General features: G+C 39.3%; 1 long non-coding RNA gene across 1 annotated transcript; it reads right to left on the bottom strand.

Annotated features, from left to right (window-relative positions):
• Positions 1-2,094: 2,094 nt before the first annotated feature.
• LOC135940357 (uncharacterized) lies at positions 2,095-8,509 on the bottom strand. Its single transcript, XR_010574842.1, has 2 exons — positions 7,127-8,509; positions 2,095-2,742 (listed from the first exon to the last, which is right to left on the bottom strand). It is a non-coding gene; the product is annotated as an uncharacterized LOC135940357 (long non-coding RNA).
• Between the last annotated feature and the right edge of the window lie 5,158 nt (positions 8,510-13,667).

Below are 13,667 nucleotides of genomic sequence, written 5' to 3'. Positions count from 1 at the left end.
CGAACTTTGAGGCAAAGGGGCAATTAAATTTGGATGGTGCATCTCATTTCCTCCTTTTATTTTCGTCCGCATCATCTCTTTCTCTCCTCTCCAAGCCGTAGCAACACACACACACAAAAAACCACTCGCGCTCTCAGCCTCGTACAAGATGTTTGGTGTTGGAACAGAACAAAAAATACACCAAATACGCCCTTCATTGAAATTCAAATGACCCAAACAAGAGATAAAAAAAGAATGCACCTCTCTCGCGCGCACGTGGCGATCAGTTCATTGCACTTCCGCGCTATTTTTTGCACGTGAGAGTCAATTTTATTTATTTATTGCATCAAACGTGTTATTTTTTTAATTTAAACACGAAAAAACAGCAGTGATTTTTTATTATTACATTTTTTTTTTGTAATTTTATAAAAAGTTACTGACTGCTTAGTAAAATAAATATGATTTACGAACCGACTAATCAAGCTAAATGATTATAGGCCTTTGGAAATATTAGCGAAAAATATGTTTTTTAATTTTTGCCTATACATTTAAGTCATTAAATCTCGGGTTTGAGCCATCAGAATTGGGAAAAATACACACCGTTCGACTCGCCTTAACCTCCCCTAGATAGCCAATTGAATTTGGGATGGATTTTATTGAATTTAGAGAGTTTTGATTTGTGAATAAATTTGCTGAAAACGATTTTATTGTTATTTCAAAGCACGGGGTGGAAGGGGGATGAGGGATGATCACCCTCAAAACCCTTTGGCTATCTAGAAGAGGTTGAGACGAGATGAACGGTGGGTAGTTTTTACAATTCTGACTTTTAGAACTCGAGATTAGGCCTTCGAAATATTACCAAAAAATGAAATTTTACAATTTTTGTCAACATTGTATCGCGAAAACTCGAGTTTAAGCCATCAGAATTGTAAAAACTGCACACCATTCGACTCGTATCAACCTCCCCTAGACAGCCAATGGGTTAAGGGGATGATTTGATTACCCTCCAACCCCAATTATCCGTCATTATAATTCCGCAAAAAAAATTGACAATAACGAAAATTTGATAAAAATTACTAGTTCCTAATTTTTAACCTTTTTTCTCTGTTTGAAGGGTAAAAGGGGGTAGTTTTTGGTGTATATTTATTAATTTAAGAGAGCTATGACAAGAATAAAAATTTTGATGATAGTGATTTTTACCGTTATTTCAATGCATGGGGTGGAGAGGGATGAGGGTTGATCACCCCCAAAACCCTTTAGTTATCTAGAAGAGATTAAGACGAGTTGAACGGTGTGCATTTTATGCAATTCTGAGAGTTAGAATCCGAGATTCAGAGGTTACAAAATTGGCAAAAATTGAGCAAATTTTGAAAAATCCAAGAAAAGACGAAAAATTTGGTTTAAAATTGCAAATGATAGTTTGAAGCCCAGAAAATCAAATATTAAACCCCCAACTCACTACAATTCTGCAAGTAATTACTTTCCTTAATTTTATGAGGCGATAACCGGATCTGAGTACAAAATACAAATCGACATTGGTATTCAGAGAGTTTTCGAGAAATAATTCGCACATTGTTTCGAGCATTGATTGTGTATACGCCGCGCTTCACACGTCCACCGACCGATTTCATGCAGCAGACATGCGAGGTATGTTTGCATTTTACTTTTCTCGGGGAAACACGTAACCGGCTGCGCGACTCAACGTCGTGAGAAAAAAAATATGAATATTATTTGCATATTATGTCGGCGCGCACGCTGGTTATGCATTCTTCGGCGCCTTTCGAAGCCGCGGGTTGCATAAGCAGCAGGCTTCCGGTGCCACGAAACAAAAAGAGAGGAAGCGCTGAGAGAGAGAAAGAGAGCAGGTCGAGCAGCAAGCGAGTCGTGAGACAATTATTGTTGTACGACACTGAAAAGAACACGCCGGCAATTACTGGCTGTGTCGTTTGACGATAAAAAGTCTTGTTAATCAAAATGAATTATTGTAGAATGATAAGTATTTTCTCCTCTCTTTTTTATTCATGGGCAAATAAAGCAGTGCCCCGCATTAAATTTTTTAATATTTTTCATTTCATATTCACAGGAATTTGGTGGTAGGAATAAAACGAAAGCCAATTTATTTTTATTATTTTTTATTTAGTAATAAATAGTGATGGACGATGAAAATCATTGTGATTCCTTAAATCTAAAAGGACGCAATACATAATTAATTCATGTTTCTGATTGATAGCAAAACGTAAAACTGCACCAGGTTGTTATTACTGTCGTTAATTGTAGTAAATATTTTTGGCACTTATGTATGCGTGCTACATTACACATGCACAGGGTCTAACATTACAACTTAAGAAATAACCAGATGATGCGATCCTACAATTTTCATGAATTTAATTACGAGTAAACTGCTAAGCACCTTGATGTAAGTAAACAAAAGCAATTTGTTACCGCCTTTACCTTATAAATATATATCTAATACTACATTGTAGATGCTGCTTGTTGCGGTGCCAAGATGGTGGTAACGTTAACTTAAAACCAGCGGGGTCAAGATATGCAGGATAAAATTGGTTCGCACTGCGCACAACAAAGATGGCGTCTGAATGTGCGAAACAAAAAGCTCTCGTTTTAATTTCCAGACGAGCGTCCAGAGCTTTTTGTGTTGCACGTCGCACGAATTTCTCCCCCGCTGCTAAGAGCTAAATGAATACGTCTCCGGACATCGTTGACTCTCTCCTGAAGTTGTTCTTCCGAATCGAAAATGAGTCAATTCTGCAACAAAAGGAAAAAATCGGATTAGTCAGGCGGTCAGGGTATATAAATATACGAAATGGAAGTAGGCGTGTAAAAGTGTGAGAGTGTGTGTGGAATTCGACCTTGCCGAGCGTATGTGCTGCACAATTAAATAAGTAAAGGCGCGGAGGCCGAGTCAGATAATCGAGCATGAATCGAAATGAAACAAAACGCAATAATTCGAATAATTCCAGCAATTTGTAAACTATATCACCGACGACTTCCGGCTTTCATTTATAAACTGCACTCGGAAATCCCATTCATTCAGGAGGTGAAAGCGGCGTGCAAACATGATTACTCATCGCATGTAAAGGGAAATTGTGACTATTCATCGTCGCGGTACAAAATTTCGAGCCCGCTGCACGTGCCGAGCCGCTAATTATTATGCGCGAAAAGTGCATCCTTGCACTCCGTAAGCCGCGCCGCCGAGATCGCGTATCAATTAACACACACGTGCAGCTGCAGCTAGCACGATTCGCGCATCGTTTTGGCGCCTTTTTGACCCAGAAAAATACGCAAGGCCGACGCGCTTGACCCACTTCGCCGCAGACACGCAAAATAAATGCATTTCCGCTGCTTTTTTTATTTAAAGACGGTCTTGGACAAAGTTTCTGAGCCCACCAATCGATTCCTCAGGGTCGAATTAGGTATAGAGGATGTTTTTTCCGAGAAAAACGTCCAGAGCGACTTGCGAACTTTTTTTCCCGCCAAAACGATGTTAACGGATTTGCGAGAATTGCGCATGCGTCAGAGCTGGTTTGAGCACTTGCAGAGAGACTGCCTGTGCGAATTAATTCTTTGTCACATCCAGCCAGCTCTGACGCATGCGCAGACCTCGCTAATACGTTAATATCGTTTTGGCGGGAAAAAAATTCGCACGTCGCGCTGGACTTTTTGGCCGGAAAAAACATCCCTTATACCTAATTCGACCCTGAGGGATCGATTGGTGGGCTCAGAAACTTCACGGAATTGATGGGAAATATTTTAAAATCAGGAAAACTGTTTTAAAAAGAATTAAAATGAATTTTACCAAATAAATCCGAAATTTTAACATTTTTTATCCATAAAATGAGCTCCCCTGAGAAGGAATTCCCTTTATGCTCTTTTTCGGTGGGCGCTGACGTTAATGTAGGTCAGTTAAGATATAGTTATTTTGTGCGCGCTCGCGCCGCGGGTTCAACAAACCGCGAAAACGATCATGGTGTGTCTAGCCTTTACTTTTCGGCTCTTGCTCCTCACCAAACAAACACACACCTGTCGCGATAAAAGCGCCGCGGGGCGTGCCGTGCCGCCTTTTGAGTTTTTGTGCGAGAATCCCCTTTTGCTTCTCGACCTCGCGTATCTGATTTTCGTGTGCGGCGCGCACGCGGCCTAGATATTTTACCACAATTACGCGCTTTCTCCCGGCCTCGGCGCAGCCGGGAGATTTCGACGCGTGATTTTCATTCAAAAGCGTATCCGTTTTCCCTTTCCGTAATATTTATTCAGTAATAATTGCTCGCGAATAACAATTGCAGGCACATCCTTCGCACAAATTTCGCAATGACAAAACACAAAACGGACGGTGAATGCGAAAAATGACAAAAGCTGGCTTCCGGCAATCGAAATCTCTGCCGAGATTGAAAATCAGAAGCGTCTTCCTGCTCGCCAGACAAGCTCACAATCAGCGGCGCGAGAGTTAGCTCTATTAGCGCTGTCAAAAGCTCACAAAGACCACCCGCAACAACGCTCAAAAGGGAAAAAAATATACAGCCGGTTAGCAGCGTGTCACAAAATATATTTGTTCACCTTTTTTCTAAAATAAGTTGTCGTGAATTGTGTAGAGATGATGGCAACACTTTAGGGGACAATGAAAATGCTTCTCATTTGTTAGGGTCATTTGTCAACATTGTAAACGTCAAATCTTGGGATTGAGTCGTCAGTATTGTACGGACGGCACACCATTCGACTCGTCTTAACCTCCCCTTGATAGCCAATGGGTTTAGGAGATGATCTGGTTAGCTGCTAAAATCTCAATTAGCCTTTTATTTCCTTCCGCGGCGAAAATTGACAGTAGTGAAAATGTGATAAAATTACTAGTTATTTATTTTTAACCATTTATTATTTTTAAAGGGTTAAAAGGGGTAGTTTGGGGGTGCATTTTTAATAATTTAAGAGAGTTGTGATTAAAATGTTTTTGATGAAAGTGATTTTTATCGTTTTTGTAATGCATGGGGTGGAAGGGGATGAGGGTTGAACACCCCCAAAACCCTTTGGCTATCTAGGGGAGGTTAAGGCGAGTCGAATAGTGGGTAGTTTTTAAAATTCTAACTATTAAAACCTGAGATTAAGCGTTCGCAATATTACCAAAAAATGAATTTTTTTCAATTTTTTAATTTTTTGCCAACATTGTAATCGCCAAATGTTGGGTTCTAATTGTCAGAATATTAAAAATTACCCACCGTTCATCTTGTCTTAACGTCACCTAGACAACCAAAAGGTTTTGGGGGTGACCAACCCTCATCCCCTTCCACCCTATGCATTTCAAAAACGAAAAAAATCACTTTCAGCAAAAAATTTTACCATATTAAAACCCTCATAAATTAACATAAATACACCCCAAACATCCCCATTTACCCTTTAAACCGATTAAAATGTTGAATTAAATTTTTGAAAGAATGGATTCTGCGCATTGTTAAGAAAATTGAGTCTATTAAAGCTTGCCGCGAGTGGAAAAAGGTTGGCAAGGTCGGTGCCGCAAGCGAATATTAATACAGCGATGCAAATCGAGCTCAAATATCTGATGGTGCGGCGTGAAAGTGAGCGCCTTTGAGGGTCCAGCAGTTTGTAATGACCCAGTTAATGCGATGCAACCGGAGCAAAAAATAATAATTTTCGTGTCGTCAATGCGGGCGTGGCTCTCTCCGCGTAATTCCTTTTCGCACTTGGTTACATTTTTATGAATGAAGCGTCGTAAAACAATCAAGCGGCCGTAATTACATCTCGGAATGCGGCAACAGCGGCGGCGAGCACGTTGCCGCGAGTTTAACAACCTCCGGGTGGCCGCCTGTGGCCGCTCGGTGGCCGCCCGCTTGCGAAAGGACAAATCAGCGAATGGAAGGAATGAAATAATAGGGAGCAGCGCGCCGATCACGTTGCTTGTCGGTCGAGATGACGAGAAGAGCGAGCTAACATACACGACGGGTTCAATGGTCGTGTGTGTGTGTTTTATTCAGCGCCGCGTACGTCGATCGCGTTTATTTATTCGCGAGAACAACACGTACAGAAATAAAGCGCTCGGCAACCGCGAATACGAATTTTTGTGAAATATCATCAATATCACCTCGGGCGAAACGGATTAATTAATTAATTACGGATTTGTATTAATTTTTTAGGGTTTTCAAAAGGAGAAAATAGGACAAATTAATCTAAAAATTCAAATTTGTGATTTTTAAAAATTTTAAATTCGATATTTCTAGAAATTTTAATTTTTTGCATCATTTTGAGGTGCTAAAAAAATATTTAAAGATTAAAATAAACTCTGCACGCGGTCTGATTTGATTGTCTCGCGTGCAGAGATGAAATTGTCGTTCGCTCCGGTGAGTTTGTGCGTGGCATTTTGCCGCGGCGGCAGCGGCGGCGGCGGCGGCCGCCGCTTAAGGAGCTCCTCGAATGCGTGCGCGTTGTGTACGTGGTTAGTGCTGGCTGCCTATTATTTAAAGCCGATTACGGAGCGCACTCGGTCGTTCCGTGGCCGTCAACCGAATCAGCTGGGATCTCTCTTACTCTCTCTCTCTCTCCCCACGTGGTTCGCCGCAGCGCGAAAGCCAAGGTTTCCGTGCACACACAGCCAGCTGAACCCAGCCACCCGTGACTCGGTGCACTCGATCGCGTGAGTGCAGTGCGAAATCTAATCGCGAAAAAATAAATCCGTGCTGATTTTCGCCGGCGTGGCATTGACTCCGGGAATTATGGAAAAAGTAATTATCTGATAAACAAAACCGAAAATTTATTATTTTTTAATTAATTTTACAAAGACGGCGAGCGAGAGCGCGCGCTCGCGCGTCAGGAGCCGGCGTGGCTCTCTCTCTATATAATATACGTGTATATATAAACTCGCGAAAAGGCAATGGCCCCAGCGCCCGCCGAGTCTCGATAGCCGCGAGTTCCCAGCGCATATATTGCAATTCTCAAGAGTGCTCCACCTTTCACTCTCGTTTCCCCTCTCGTTTCGCACGCCAATTTTACCAGCTGAGCGTCGAATTGTGTTCCCTCGTCTCAATCAAAGGTCAAATACTCTCTCGGGCGCAGAGAAATTAAATTTGGGTGAATAACCTCTGGGATATAAATTTTAAAGGGGCAAAAAATAAATAAATATATTTACCTTTGCGGAGGTGGTGGTATGGCACGAGGTGTGGCTTCTAGGAGGGTTGTAACCGGCAGCAGCACGCCCCATTTCTGCGTTCCGGAGGCAGACTTGGAGGCGGTGGCGGCTTTTCGGCAGGGCCGTCTGAGTCCATGAATCTTTTGAGGCTGAGGACGCGCCTAGGACGAGTGGCGAGTCTAAATGACGCCAGTTCGTCCAAGGAAAGGTCCATCTTGTTGATTTTTTTTCTTTTCTGGCTGAGGACGGGTGGCAAGTTAGTACTTGCCAGTTGGGTCCAAAGGTTGCCCGGTTGCTTCGCGGGTGTCCTTGAGATCTTTGTTGCAGGCACCAGTTGCGTCTCCGCGAATATAGTCCATCTTGTAGATTATTATTTTTTTGCGGCGAGAGGAGAAAAAAGCAGCTTCTGGCGAAGGACTTAATGGATGTAAAGTCCGGTGGGGTCCAGAAAGGTGACAGGATCAATATTCATGTCGCGAAAGTACGAGTGTGAGTGGAGAGCAGAGCTGCAGAGGCGACTTCAGGTCCAAAGCGAGCTCGAGTAGATAGTGTGCTGTAGCCGAGTGCGTGATGGTTTTATGCTCTCTCCGCGGGCAAAGGGGGGGAAAGGGGAGGGGAGGCCTTTAATGCTCACCTTAGAATTTGTTGAATATCGCTTCGTTTGGTGTCTTCCTCCTTTTTCTCTAGGGATAACACATACATATACCATGTGAATAGAGAGAAAAATAATATTGCTGGACATGGGATGAGAGAGGAGCGGGGGGATCACAGCAGGAAGAGTGAGCAGCAAAAAAAAATATCCAAGAAAATGAGCCAGTTGTCACAAAAATCGTTTTATTTTAGATAAATTTAAAAACGGGGTGAAATTTCTTGAATTTGAAATCATTTTTAATGCGGCTGGAGTTGTAATTATCAGTTAATTAATTTAATCAAGTTGAAAATTATTTGATTTGTTGGATGCAATAAAAAAATGATTTTTTCAAAAAATTCCATCTCTTGAGCTCATCTTCACGATTCCTCTGGTCCTTGTAACCTTAGGGAAACTCTTTTAAAGGGAAATAAACACAGGATTTCTAATTCTCTCGCCATTTTTCTAAAAATTTGTTGCGTTTACCTTTTCAGAATTTTTTACTCAATTAAAAATGCGTTGCAACAGTTTAAATTTTAATTTACTGAATTAAATTTCACAAAATTTTAAAAGACGATTTGTTTGGAAAATAGGCATACTGCTTTGACGTTTGAGGTGTGGAAGGTTGCCTATCTACGTGCATGAATGTGACGCTCTCGATTCTTCTCCCTCAGACGAGACACATGTACGAGCTTGTGCAATTTCAGCCTAGGTCTTGGCGAGAAGAAAACGAAAATGAGCAAGTTGTCAAAGAAATTAATTGTTATGTTTTTAAGAAATTTAAAAAGCGTGAAAATTCTTTAATTCAAAAAAGTTTGAAGTGCGGCTGGCGGTGTCAAATAAATAATTTTAATCAAGTTGAAAATCGGATTTTTTGGATGCAATAAAAAATTATTTTTTTTCCAAAAATTCCATCTCTTGTGCTAATCTTCACGATTCCTCTGGTCCTTCAGACCTTAGGGAAACTCTTTTTAAGGGAAATAAAACAGCATTTTCAAGTCCTCTCGCCATTTTTCTAAAATTTTGTGGCATTAACCTTTTCAGAATTTCTTAAACTAATTAAAAATGCGTTGCAACAATTTAAATATTAATTCACTGGATTAAAATTAAAAAAAAATCGTTTTGTTTGGAAGGTAGTGAGGCGGGGGGTGTAAATATAGCAGTTAAAAAATTTAATGAAGTTGAAAACCGTGGAAAATTATTTAATTTGTTGGATGCAATAATAAAAAGGACCTTTTTTCCTAAATTTCCAGCGCTTGACCACATTTTCCCGATTCCTCTTGCAATAACCTTTTCAGAATTTCTTAAACTAATTAAAAATGCGTTGCAACAATATTTAAATATTATACTAATTTAAAATTCACAAAATACGTGCATGAAAATGACGCTCTGGATTCTTCCTTCAGTCCTCAATTTTTCTCTGGCTCTTGACGTTGTAAAAAGCTGAAAGTTGAATCGATTTGAAATTGAATTTGCGCCACGTGACGCGTGTACGAGCTCGTGCAAGTTTAGCCTTGGTCTTGGCGAGAAGAGAGAAGAACCACCCGCGCATTATAACTCCTCACACCTATATCTCTATCGCGCTCTGGAATAAATTCAAGATAAAGGTTCGCTTCGCTCTGCAGAATGGGTTTTAATTTACTATTATGGTTGCAATGGTGCGCGCGGCGTGGAGCAAATTTATGCAGCCTCGTGCTCGTGGCAGAAATAAATTTCAGATGAATTCGCGCCGATTGTTCCACAATCGTATAATATGTAATTACCAATAACACGTGTAAATAATTGGAAATCCGATCGGATACTTAATCAAATACTAGAACTGAAATGGTTTACAATAATGAGTTACAAATTCTTTTGTTTAAAGAGGAATGATACTGGAAAATCCTGGAAAATGCTTGTTGCCAATGCATAAACTCATCCCTTAGGATTCAGTTAAAGCCTAAATTGACCTAAGCAGCACTGTAATTTTTTAAGAAAATCGGCTGGAAAGTTAGCGTGGTTTTCAAATGGTAATGGCTGTCTCCTTACTTGAAATCCGATTTAATTTCAAAACCAAGAGCTTCCCCAATAAGTGGCACACACCGTTGGACAGACCTCGACGAGACGAATCAAAATGTGTCAAGAAAATATGTTCAAGCACTCAAAATTTTGGAGAAAATTGGCAAAATTTGAATTTTTATTGTATGGTCATTTTTTATTATTGCAAATTGTTGAACAAATTGTTTATCAGTCAATTGTTTAAGGCATCCAACAATTTAAATCATTTTCAATTGTTGCCCAGTATCATTCCACTTTAAACGAACCACGTCAGCACCGTGTGGCTGACGGACGAAAACTAAATCATTATTTTAAAATCATCTTTCTGCTGTTAAACAATAATGCAAACACCCGCCGACAATTGTTGGCTTCTTAACAAAAAGCAGTACCGCGTTGTTGTACCGCTACAGATTTCATCATAAGCTCTCATCAAACTCTAAAGAATTGTAGCAAAAAGAAATAATCTTTTTTCGTTCCCTTTTAAAATTTAATTTAAATATGTTTAACAAATTAATTACGTAACACTATAGACGTTTAGATAATAGACTGCTACGTTATCACCTGATGATGGACCTTTATCTGTCTGGCCCCTCTAATATTTATTAATCATGCATTTAACTTGAAAGACAGCGTTTCATAACTCTGGGATTTTACTTGTTTTTGAATAAACGTGGATTTTTTGTTCTTTAAAAATCTCCACCAGCCTAATTTACACGAGAGAAACATTTTAAAGCGGTCTTTAATTTTTTTAAACTAATTGTTTTTGTTTTTAATGTTGTCTGTTAAAATTTTATAAAAAATTAATATGTTGAATTTTGGTGTTCTCTTTGCTTTTGACGTGTTGAGATGAAAAAACACGACGTAGCTTCTCTATATCAATTCGTCAGTTTGCGTGAATCGCACCGCCGATTGCAAATTGCACCTCATTACTTTTGGGGAAAAATAATTTTTGCATCCCTATAGTTGAATTTAAGAATCAAAGTGTCCAATTTATCTTCTGTCAAATAATTTTAATTTAATAAACCATTATATTATATTATATATTAAGCCAAGGGAAAAGGGGGGTGAAACTGATCCCTTATTGGCTTTGCCATTAGCGACAAAGTAGCCAGGGATGATAAGAGCCCTCCAAGGAGTGATTGACGGTCGGGATGGAAAAGCTGCATGACGAATTAATTCGGGTCTTCGGGTCTTTGTGGGTGATGAACTCAGGTGAATGATCGAGATTCGTGCTATAGGGAGAAACCGCGGGTATATGAATACGACCCAAGCACTGCAAAAGCTCTCTTGCACTTAAGAAGGACAAGGATGATTTTTAAATGGTTACTTTTGTGCTTGTTTTCACGCTCTGCTATCAAATTTGATGCTGCGCGGTACTTAACCAAAATTTGTTTGGCCACCCAGCAAGAAGGGTGTCCTTTTATCCGGATGATATTACATGCTTCTGTATACAGCCCGATCTCATTATAGGGTGGATAATATTCGAATTTCTTGCTGGGCTGTTGCTAACCTGATCTTCATGGTCACAACGAACGCGAAGATCAGATCGAAATTCTATTTAAGGGTTTTATTCCTGTTTAACACTTCAATTACTCTTTTGGGGATATACAAATTTAATTATGAAGGTGATATAAATTTTTTTGTTAACTCTGAACGAGGAGGGTTCAATGATAATGTGATAAATAATTAATTGGCATCAAAATTCAAATTTTGGGATTTTTACGACATCCTTTAATTTTGTGATTGGGGATTTTTCTTCACAATCAAATTTCTCCCCATGATTGCAGAAATATAAGCGCAGTAGGCTCATTAATTTAATAATTGACTACAATTTCTGCTTTTTTATTCATCTTACGCGCTAGAAAGTACTAAAAAATCATTAAAAGCCGGCTTGGGCGCAGATCTCAGGTAGGGGAACCCTGAAAAAGGTCGTTAGGGTACTACAGGTAAAAATCCCGATTAAAGACCTGTCTAATGAGGGGTCGTGGTCAATGATGGGACAAACGGCCGAATTTAAATAAAAATAAAACCATTTTTTATTTGGGAAATTTTGAAAAATATGACGAAAAAAATTCGTAAAAATTCTAAAAATGGTCTGATTTTGAAAAACCGCACACGGGCAAACGCGCCTCACCAAGGGGCGTCGATTGGTGACAAAATCGGCGCCCTCCGGCCCATATATCTCCGACTGGACCCCAAAAACTCATACCAAAATGCAGTTTTTTTTTTATAAATAATTGAACACGGTTTTCTGCTATTTTATTAATCTTTAATCGATTGTTGCAGGGAAATGTTTATTATGCAGCATTATTTGATAACTCTCCAATGCATAAATCAAATCAAGAGCGCGAGACGAACAGTAAAATACCGGAAAATTTTTATTTTATTCCCTCTGGTCGCGAGACTAATCAATTCTGGGGAGATTATGTTTATCGTGAACGCAATATATTTTTTAAACTGAACATACCCTCCTCCTCACAAATTAAAAGCTTTTTAGCAATTACCCAATTTATAAAAAGTAAAAACAATTATGCAACTATTTATTTCAACATTTCTTGAAATTTGTATGTTTATAAACTAGAGCGTATTCCAAGACAGGAAATTGAAACAGGAAACAAGAATTCCTGCTTTTTCCTGGAATTCCGGCAGGACAGGAAAATATTTTTCAGGAACAGGACAAGACAAGAATTTTGTTTCAAAACAATTCCATTCTTGGTCTATTTTAAATCAAATATACCTCATTTACAGACAGCATTACTTTTCATTTTGATACTGCCTTACAATGTTTACTTTCTTTCATGTAACTATAAATATTTTTCCAAAAAAACCTAAAAATTATCCACGACGTTTACAATTTTGCTCTAAAGCTTTAATTAAAATGCACAACTCTTTAATTACAGTCAGCGGTGTTTGAAAAACAAGCGTTTTAGGGAAACTATCAACTGTATCAAAAATAACATTTTTTAGGGGTTTTCTGCAATTCTTTTTCATTTTAAGCACTTTTTGTGATAATTTTTGTTGGATACTAAATTCTGTGCGGGGTGCATATTATTTTTTCCGTTTTGTTCATAAAGGGGAATTAGATGAATTAGAAATTATATACTCGATCAAAATTTAAACACTTAGAAAATCTGTCAAATGTAAGTTTCAAATAATTAAAAGCAAACAAAAAACAGGTATACATATTAATATGGAAGAATTAGAAGACCATTTTGTAAATTGGAATTAAATTTGAGAAAATAAAAACAGGAAAAAACAGGAACAGGACAGGACCGGAAATCCAATTTTTGAACAGGAACAGGACAGGACAGGAAATTTTTTTCCCGGAACAGGTCAGGACAGGAACAGAAAAACCTTTCTTGAATACGCTCTATTATAAACATCATAATCCCCCTTTTTAAAAAAAAATAAAATAAAAATATGATTGCTCCACGAAATAAAACACATTTTTAATCCTCAATCCGACAATTTGATGTTTCAATAATTAATTTGACATCTTGAGGAATATTGTTGTTGCGTCAAGTGGTGATAAGCATTTTATTCGGTGTTGCTGCCGCGCGAGCAAAAATGAAGTAGGAAAAAGACGATCCGCACACACTTTTCTGGTCTTGCCGGGCCACCACCATTTTTCGCGCGAGGTTTATCGACCCCTGACCTAAATTCTCGAGCGTAGTGGGGGCAAAAAAGGATCCGAATTTCGGTGTGGCAGAAAACGAGCGAGCGACGAGCTCTCAGCCGTGAGCCGTGCAGCAGCCTCACGTTGGGCGGAGGTGGGAACAGGCGCGCGAGAGAACCTGAGCAAGGGCATCGCCCTTTAACCTAGTGAGCAGCAGGCTTCTTCTCTTTACGTGTGCTGGCTGCAGCCAAGTCTCATTC

The sequence above is a fragment of the Cloeon dipterum genome, chromosome 3, assembly GCF_949628265.1.
Source record: "Cloeon dipterum chromosome 3, ieCloDipt1.1, whole genome shotgun sequence".
NCBI lineage: Eukaryota > Metazoa > Arthropoda > Insecta > Ephemeroptera > Baetidae > Cloeon > Cloeon dipterum.
This window is presented reverse-complemented; position numbering and strand designations above follow the sequence as displayed.